Below are 10,438 nucleotides of genomic sequence, written 5' to 3'. Positions count from 1 at the left end.
CGACCAGCAAGTCAAGAAACAACAAAAAAAAAACAACTTCGAAGAGCGATTTACTCCAAGTTTTGAAGCAAGAGTGGACAAAAATCCCACAATCTAAAATTAACGAGATGATTCTCACGATGCTCCAAAGGATCAACGAACTCCAAGAAGCAAAAGGAAGATCTACTACATATTAATTAAATTATAAATATATCAATTCATGTGAATATGACTGAAAATTTTCATTTTTTCTGAAAAGGTTGTGTCTATTTACTTGTGACCACATTGTGTATGTCTCCAGCTCACTACGAATCAGATCAACTGAGACCCCCCCCCCGACTTTTGAACGATACTCGATATCAGAATTGAGATAGGGGAGGGCTGTTTAGCCTTCAAGGTAGAAACAGTAACTAAGAAATTTTTGTCGTAACTGCCATATTTAAAATTTTCTTTTATTTATTTATTTAATTTCACAAAAAATAAACTAGGCAACATGAAAGTTGCAATAAATGTCTCTAACAGTTGCAGTACAGAGAAACCTGTTCTTGAAAAGGTTCACAAGTTAAATATTGCCAAAGGCAATTGAGTGCGGTATAAAAGACTGGAACTAGGGGGAAAAAAATCAGACCAATTCCTAAATGAGAAAAGGTAAAAACCCTGGCAGTCAAACAATAGCTATAAGTGTGAGAGAAGGTAAGTTTGTTTTGGAAAAAAAACATAAGAGTAAACAGTAGCAAGTGAAAAAGGCAGAAGACAACGAGCATGTAAATTACTATATGAAACTTTAAAGAAAATAATGCCGATAACTTAACATGATAAATACATGTACATACTATTCTAAAAGATGTAAATTATTTATGTAGGCCAATACATACATCTTTTAACATAAAGTACACACTAATAGTATTAGAGTAAGCATTCAAAAGTGAAATACGACTATTTTCGTTTCTATGATTACTTAAGTTAATAAAGCAATTTCAAAATTAATGTTAGTTACTAAAGTTAGTTAGTTTTAGTTAAGTTACTAAAATTAACTGATCAAAGTATGTCAATAAAACAAATAATGAAATAGCAACTTCTAAAAAACAAAAATAAATCGTCTAACAATATGCATTTATATCAGAATCTAGACAGATAAAAACAAATTAGTTTCTAACAGAAAAGAAATATTTGTGATTAATTCCACAATGACTACTTGAAGCAAGAAGAGGATTATCAACAATAATGGATGTATAATTATATTTACATGCAAAAAAACCTATCAGTTTACTACATGCTAAACTACAATTCTTTCATAGAAGATTACATACTCAAAATTACAGTAATATACTTTTTTATGCAAAATGTTGTAAAATAGTCATGCTAATTGCACAGTTCATACATTAACAAAATACTGTATGTATAGGCAATACAGAGATATAAAAATTTTATTCTCTTCTGTAATATTTAAACTGTTTTGGACAAACGATTTTTTTATTGTAATTGTTTGTTCATATGAAATCTCTGTTTCAATTGTTCAATGTACTGTAAGTATGTTGTGTAGACATGGTACATTGACAATTTGTACAGGTTTCAGAGTTTCTTATTTTTATATGTAGACTAGGCCTTCTAATTTTTGCATATAGGGTGGCCCATCACAAGAAAGTTGCACAAAATAAAACAACTACTATTATTATTTTTGTTCTAATAAGTTTGCTGTGGCTTATCCTCTTTGTATAAATGATTTTTGCAAATTTTGCCACGTTTGTTCAAACTACACTTTTATTTATTTGCCTTTTCTCAAGAGAAATAAGGATAACAAAGAATGTATTATCAGAAGAACCAACCATTATTAAAGGTTAGAGTTGAATACATTAATTGTTCACAAACCTTTGAAACTTTAAAAATATCATGCAATGTTTATTTTGTTTGTTACGAAAGTCCTTAAAATCTCTACAAAAAGATCTAACATCTTATATAAAAAAGTATGAAGTAGTCCATATACATAGAACAAGTTCCAGAAAAAAAGGCACAAGTCATGCATGCAATAGCTAGTACAGCAAATTACTTGAAGTTGTCAGTGATATAGTTCACAACTATTTTTAATTCAACAAAGTTAGACTATGCTAATCCAGTTATAACACTGCAATTACAATGTCATAAACTACTAATACATAGTTCATGTTCAGTTCTGCGAAACTTTCATATTAAAAAACATATTTTATAAGGATTTGTTTGTTTGTTTTATGTTAAGCACAAAGCTACACAATGGGCTATCTGTGCTCTACCCACCACAAGTATCGAAACCTGGTTTTTAGCATCGTAAGTCTGCAGACATACCACTATGCCACTGGGGGCTATTTTATAAGGAACAATACATATTTCAGCAGAAATAGACAAACAAATTCAAAATGACTGGAAGTTATCCATGAAATAGATAAAAACTAAAAACAATAAAATGATAGTTTAAATGAAAAAATTCATTAAAAGTGATATAAAATATTAAGAACTCTTTTTAAAAACAGCAAGATTTTCATGGTTTCTTTTTTTTTTTTTGAAACCCTTAGCTTCTGTCCTCAATATTTGAATAGGTGCCAGTGGTAAAGCAGTGAAAAATTTCTTAGCATGCAAATACATTTAAAAGAAAAACTTTTAAACAGCAGAAAAGCAGATTGCAGATTTGAATGAATGGCCCAGTAATAAAAACAAAATGTACAGTGTTATTTTTAAGAACTGAACAATATATGTTAAAAATTTATAGACACTCATGTCTTATCTTTAAAATCAGAAAGTTCTTTGCAAATATTTCAAACCACTTTGCACAATATCATGTATAAATTAATCTTATATATATATATATTCTAATAATGGATTTCACCTGTGTGCTTTCATCAGATGGGTATATTTCGCTTGTTTTGAAATAAATTCTGAAGAAGATAGCACAGGTGGTTAAAGAAAACAAAGGTTTGATCAAATGGGCAAAATAACCTCATGAATGTGTCCCTGAAGATTCTTTGAGCGAGATCTCAGTTGGCTCTCCTTTGTGATGTTTTTGTTAAACATGTCACCATGGGAAGTGTAGGTCATTCGAGAGGAGTGAGAAGTATAGCTTGAAGGTCGTGAATTCAGGTTGGTAAACATGGGGACAATTATGGCACCATTCTCTTCAGACATGGGTGTTACAGCATTGCTATCATCTGCATAAGGAAGATGCTCTTGTGCATCCACATAAGACTGAAGAACCAAGGGCTTCCTGTCTCCATAACGACGACCACCATTACGCCAACTGAACTGACTTCCTCGGCTCCCTCTACGCAGATTAAAAGGTGAGCCAGGAAGACTAAGGCTGGCCTGGAAAGTGAAAGGACTTCTAGGTTGAAGATATTAGACTTCACGTTCTTTAAAATATTATAACTTACAAAAGATTTTTGTACTGATTTTTAATATGTATATCATTTATTAGGTTATATTCTAAAATTATTTTAAAATCTCAATGTTAGCAGAAACTCCATAACATTAAAATGCTTTTCAAACTTATTAAGAACCAGTGGGCCATTTCATTCAAAGTCTACTCAAGAGAGAGAAGTGGCAGAACATAGAACCATAAAAAACTATAAAAGAACATCAGATAACTTGAATAATAAAATGTGCAACAGAATGACATAAAAAAGTTTTAGTTTTTAATGCAATTTTAGTTTTATAAGAAGCACAAACCAATTAAAAATTACTCAAAACACCTTCAATGTCATCAAACAGTGCAATAATTGATTTTTAGAATACAAAAATTTACAGGATTATTTTTCAAACACTTAAAATCAAAACCATAAAACACAAGTTTCAATTGCTATAAAATTCTGATGTTCTTTTAATCCAAAATTCTGTGTTCACAGCACACATAACAACAACAGTGAGCACAGTGCACAAAAATATTCTATTTATTTGTTAATTTATTTTCTTCACCTAAACATGAACTGGATTCTTCAACTTCATCTATGTAGATTAAAAGATAAGCCAGGAAGATGATGTATGGGCCTAATCTATTCTTTAATTCACTACTCCAGCTGCAACAAACACGTTTTGCAAATTCATAGATCATTAGTGCTGCTTGGAAAAGCAAAGCAAATAAATAAAATAGGCCTCATATAATGGTTGAATGTAAGCAAGTTGTTTGGTTTAGATGTATAGTCCTTTACTCACCACTAATAATCTAAAATAATTTTGAATAATTTCACATTATTAGTGGTGTAAAGGACTCTACATATAAACCAAACAAAGATATTCTAATAGAATGGGCACACACTGTACATGTATGATCCATTCAACATATCCAAAAATAACTTGCCTCTGAACTTTACCCGTAGTGTCTATATTCTTTATTGTTTGGAAAGTAAGTGCTGAATGTACTTCATCTTCAAAGCATTACCCATTATTCTGTTAAATATGTTAAATATTAGGCATGCTCATTTGTAAATTTTTTTTGTGGCTCTCAATTTAATTTTCACTTAAAATAGTGCTGAAGTGCATATGTGGTACTTGTTTTATTGACTTCTTGTATTCTGAGAAGATAGTTTTGTATAATAACAAAAGTATGTTGTTCTTGCAAGACACTAATAAAGAAATATTGTAGCTACTGTGTTTATGTTTGTTATTATCCATTTTTTAAACACATTTTGTTTGTTCTAATACACACCAGTATCAGAGAAAAAGGAACTAAATTAATTCTTAATGTTTGTCCTTAATCATCCTGTTGTGGGGTGATTACAGACACTTAATGAATGTTTAAAAATGTACTGAACCCTATGATGTGCCCAGGACCACCAATCCACTAATGTCTTTGTTTTCAAGCTAAAGCTTGGGAATTGAGAGCCTCAAACTTGCTCCAATTGGAAAAATCTATCCCTGATCACCTAATTTTATGGTATATTGTTTAAAATAATTTTACCCATACTTTCATGAGTTTAATTTGTCTATAATTTGATAAACAAGTTTTATTTATCTTTTTGTATTCCAACATTACAATGTATGAACATACTTAAACATCTAAGCTATATTTAAGTAAATTTTGAATATACCTTATTCAGAGAGAACTATTTGAGCATGACTTTTAACTGTCATTTCAAGAATGTCAAAACAGAAAATTCACAAAATGATACTGAAAAACTATCCACAATTATAAAGTTATTTAACAGCATGTTTTGTTTTCTTTAAGAAACTATATTTGAAATGTAAATAATATTTATATAATAAAAACCAGCAATTACACAACCTCAAAGCTACCACTTACATCAGTTTAAAATTTTCTTCCCTCCAAGATTCAAAATTTGCCATTAATAAACTAAAGACAAATGGATACAACAAGTTATGAACTACAAATGTCTTTTTCTTGAAGACATTATTAAACTTCAGAAAGAAAAAAGAAATACAAGTGATAAATATTCTAACCATAATTTGCATTATTTCAGATGAACAAGCATGTCCCCTTACCCATGAATTTAATATTTGTCTTCTATAAAAGTTGATATGTTCATAACCTTATATTAAAAATATAAACTTATAACAAACATGATTATGTTCATAGGCATGGATATTTCATGAGGAGCACCTCAAAAACAAATGCAATCACATAGGAACAATAAAATGGTAGAATTCAAAATTATAGTGGAAAGTTAAAGGAATTATAGTAATAAGTTAATCGATAAAATTTAGGATGGCCTACTTTTGTTGCTTATTTTTTTTATTCTAAGTACAATATTTTTTTCCAATTATTATTTTCTAATTAAGTCAATTTTCTCAGATTATTGTAGCTATGGTATATTACATTTTTACATGAGCATTAAAACAAACAATGCTATAATAGATTTCACCAAAATAAATTATTAGTAAAATATGATGCTACATGCTTAATATAATCGTTTTTTCAAGAAAAAATTATTTCATTTTACTTAGCATTAGTTTTGTAAATAACATTTATTATTTTACCACATTTCAAAACTGCTATTTGCTCTTAAAACTGTTTTTAGCTAAATAAGTTTTGCTTCCTCTAAAATTTCAATCTCTTTATTAAAATCGACTGGGTAAGAGAATGATGTACCTTTCTGATCTTGCTACTCATTCGAGGTTTTAATTCATACATATAATCACTGTTTTCACTTTTAATACTTGCTCTCTCCTTCATATCTTTCTCCTCGGTGGGTTTATCTTGGCCAACAAAAAGCTCATAAGACCGACATGAAAACTCTGATGGACTCTTCACGACATTGTCACGTTTTCTGTCAATAGCCTCTTCTCGACGTGCCTATTAGCATGAATATTTAAACACATTTAATTTTATTAAACAGCACAGTATGTTAACAAAACATAAGTTTACAAAACAGTGAACTATCAAAATTTATATATCAAATAATAAATGATTTCTTTATGACTAAGGTTTAACAGAAACAACTAATACACAATTAATGAAACCTTTAAGTCTAGCTAATATTGAAGTATTTTGTGACATAAATATACACAGGATATCTTTATACACAATCTTTAATCCTACTTAAGAATAAATATAACATAACGTATCATTACCACAGTGATATTAACAAGTTTTGAAGTGCAAAATTTTAAATACTCTGAGCAAGGTGACAAATTTCCATACATTAAATACATTCATCTGATAATACCTAAGATCCTCTTGGATTTGAATACTTAAAAATAAGTTCATTTCTATTTCTAATTCTTTTTTCTTCAATTTTGTGAGTGCTTAGTATAATTTTTTTAATCTGCATTTTCAAATCCTAACTTTCTATTCCAGAGCTAGTAGAAATTTGAATAGTCTAATTACATTTCACACTAAAGACTTTTGACTTTTAACTTAATATGAAACTTTAACTATACAATTAAATCATAAATAATTAAGTATTAGCTACATTAACAAACGTGATTGCATGACTTAGTGAGACATCGATCATGAAACTAAATATTTGATTTTCCTGGAAGATTCCTTTGTTGTCCATGATTCATTTTGAGGAGTACCATACCTGAATAAGTGGAAATTTGCAACACATAAGCAAGGTTAGTTCTGGTAAAATAACACTTTCAGTAAATTTCTTATAACATTATAGATCATACTGTATTTATAAGTAAAGTAGGTATGTTAATTTGTTGTGCCTTTGCAAAGTATGTAAGATGCTTGACTCTGGTTTTCTGAGACACAAGTGGATGACAATAGTGATACATTCCCCCAGGATGGAATGCCAATCCATCACAGGTTCATCACTAGCTACCTGCTGGTAAATATTATACAGCTAGGTAGGCTGAAGTAACTAATACAAAGTACTTTGCTCATAGACTCAACAACATGTCCCACGTTTTCCTCAAATCCTCAACAGGTCCAAGGCACTAACCACTAGGCCATGTTGCCCCCTTTACTTATAAATTAAGAATGTTTTGTTTATGAGTAAACAAAAATATTAATATTACATTAAGATACAAGATAAATTTGGAAACAATTTTATGTCCTTAATTACACATGAATCATTACTATAATACACAAAGCACATAACCATTACACTGTATGCCACATTATGATATGATTACTTAAGTCAGTCAGTCATATGACAATGACTGATCTTCAGCTTAATCCTGTATAGTGTGCTTATTGTTGATTTGATATTTTAAGATCTACAAAGTATTGTAAACATGTGACATCCATGTATGCTGAGCTGCAACATTTAAATACTTAACTTGGGAAATATAAAAAAGGAGTAATGAAAGTAGATCATCTGTCCTCATAACACCATACAGACTATATCAGGTACTTTATAGGCGCCAGTTATTAGCAATACTAATAAGTTAGCCATATAATAATTAATTTACAATGTAGTATTTTAAACATAATCTTTTTATCGCTTAAGAGAAGGTTTCAACAAAGGACAGTATACTAGAAAGGCACTATTCATTGACTGTGTCTGTCTAGTAAGATTTTCTGGACAATTTTTCAAGCTTCTAGCACAGACCTTCATTAGGTTACATTGTTTAGGTTGTTACCTGAAAAACTCTGAACAATCTGAATAATTTGACCTTATGAATATCTGTGCTAGTAGCTTGAAACATCATCAAAAATCTCCTAGACAGATGCAGGCCATTAATAATGCCTTTCAAGAAAATGGAAAATGTTTTTAACGTTTTGAGCTAGTGAAAGATAATGTTTACATCCTAGTATCACATACATTTGGGAATCATCAGAAATTGTTAGACATAGAATTATAGGTGTGTGTGTAAGTTATGCCTGAATACCGTATAAATTTCACTAAGTTAGCTATGATATTTTTTCTGCTATTGTTTTTTATTTAACTTTTGTTATTGTGTGGTTTAAGTTTTGGAATTTTCTCCAAAGTTTTAGAACAATTTAAACCAGATAAGAAGAGTGAATTAGCTTAAATTTACCGACTGACTATGATACTCAATCATCAAGTAATCATAGAATGATTTAGTTAGTTTGTTTGTATTATCAGCCAGCTGATTCAGTGGTTTGAAATATTAAGTTCAATAACACTGTAATATGATACACATGATATGTTGTGTAGAGCATAAGAAGTTAGCAAGTGGAATTTCTGTTTAGATGTTGTTTGTTTGTAATGTGAGGCCTACCTTTAGCAACATAAAACCAAGGAAATTTTAATGAATTTGTAGTAAAAGAAATAAAATACTTTGTTTTAAGTTAATGGTCTGTAATTTGCATTCTTTGTACCAAATTATCCAAAACGACCTGCCCAACAATATAAAAGTTATGTTACTATTGCTTCTCAAGTATGAGAACAGAATATCTTCATCAATGCAGTCTTGCCTATTTAAAGAAACAATTATACCTGTTTTGCTGCCTGTTTAGCAGCATATGCAGCCTCTTCAGCAGCTGCTTCCTCTTCTTCTTTTGCAGCTTCTTTCTGTAATCCATCATAAGACATAGCTACAATAGCCAAAATCAAGTTAACCAGGTAATAGGATCCCAAGAAGATGATCAAAACAAAGAAAAGCATATGCCATTGTCCAGCAGTTTTTAGCACCTGAAAAATCAAATTATTACATCACATATGTGATTTCACTTTTATTAAATATAAATATTTCTAAGTAGACTACATGGCAATAACCAATTAAAATCACACAACAGTCTTTGAAAGAATTAAACAAAACAAGTTTCTTCTTTTTGTCCTTAGATAATTAAATATGTGAAAAAGAAATAACAGTAAAAGTCTCAATGATAGTAGAAAGGTATAAGTAACATATCAAATTTTCCACAATTTCTGTTTTAAGTTTTAATGCTAGATGTTTTTCACCAGGTAAATACACATATAGATGTTATGGTTCAGAAAGTAATGAAGTTAGTCTGCAATGAGCAGTAATATTTTTCTTACCTGATAATGTGTTTCATTTAAATACACATCTCTCCACAGAACTGATAGCTTTTATGTTGAGACACTGCCAAAAAGGTTTTTGCACATGCACCAAGCCTTGAACAAATCTTCCACCCCTACACATACTAATATGTACTGCACCAGTCTATGGTGTAATTAGAATTATGCTATGAACCCTCCACCAATATGAGAGTGATACATTCTTAATGCACTTTCACATGCTATGTAATTTTATGATCATAAAGTTCTTTGTAGTGATTGTGTTTGTATACTGTAAAGGTTATTGAAGTGGTATAATCCTTTGAATAATGTATTTAATTGAATGTATTGTTATCAATGTACATATATATACAGTACATATATAATATCTTAGTTAAAAATTATCTAACACCAATTTTTAATTCTCAAAGGAGGGAGTTGTAACAAATTTATTATATATTTATTTTAATATCAATGTTTGTTTAGATTAAATTTATTTATAAGCATACATAGCTTATACTGTTAAATATGTATTGAGAAACTCCCACCTATTCTCCAAAGTTGTAGAAGATTCTCAAGAGTAAAAATCAACAATATGTGTGTACATTAACACTTGTGTTTGCGCAAGTATTGTTATGTAATTTAATTTTCTAGAAAGCCTCCACATGCCTATAAATATAACTAATGCAATGTGCCAAAAGAATGAGTATCTATTATTACTTTGCTATAGTCAGTGTGCTATAAGCTTTGGAAGCTATAACTGTTATTATTATAATGCTTATCAATCGGAAAACTTCAGATATTTGACCAGTAACCTATACAAAGTTTGAACATTACAAATCATTTAACTTCATTGGATTCTCATTGGACATTAGTATTTTTACAAAAACATTATATAAATTCATTGTGGAAACTCGGCATGTGTGGCTGATGAATAACGAAGGACAAATCTAGCTAGCTCCCCATTAAGTGAATTGTACCTACATCAACTCGTAACTAACTCGCTCATTGTAAACCCTTGATAAGATATCAAAGAAGTTCCAGACTAGAAAGAAGATTTTATATTGCTTGAAAGTTTGTGAAACTTTTGTTATAAATCATTG

At 29.8% G+C, this 10,438-nt stretch overlaps 1 pseudogene; it reads right to left on the bottom strand.

Moving 5' to 3' along the window:
* LOC106459830 overlaps nucleotides 1–10,438 on the bottom strand; it is a 180,007-nt pseudogene that overhangs the window by 85,328 nt on the left and 84,241 nt on the right.

This window comes from Limulus polyphemus, unplaced genomic scaffold (genome assembly GCF_000517525.1).
Source record: "Limulus polyphemus unplaced genomic scaffold, Limulus_polyphemus-2.1.2 Scaffold666, whole genome shotgun sequence".
In the NCBI taxonomy this organism is placed as follows: domain Eukaryota; kingdom Metazoa; phylum Arthropoda; class Merostomata; order Xiphosura; family Limulidae; genus Limulus; species Limulus polyphemus.
Note: the sequence above shows the minus strand (reverse complement) of the source record. Positions and strands in the feature narration are given on the sequence as shown.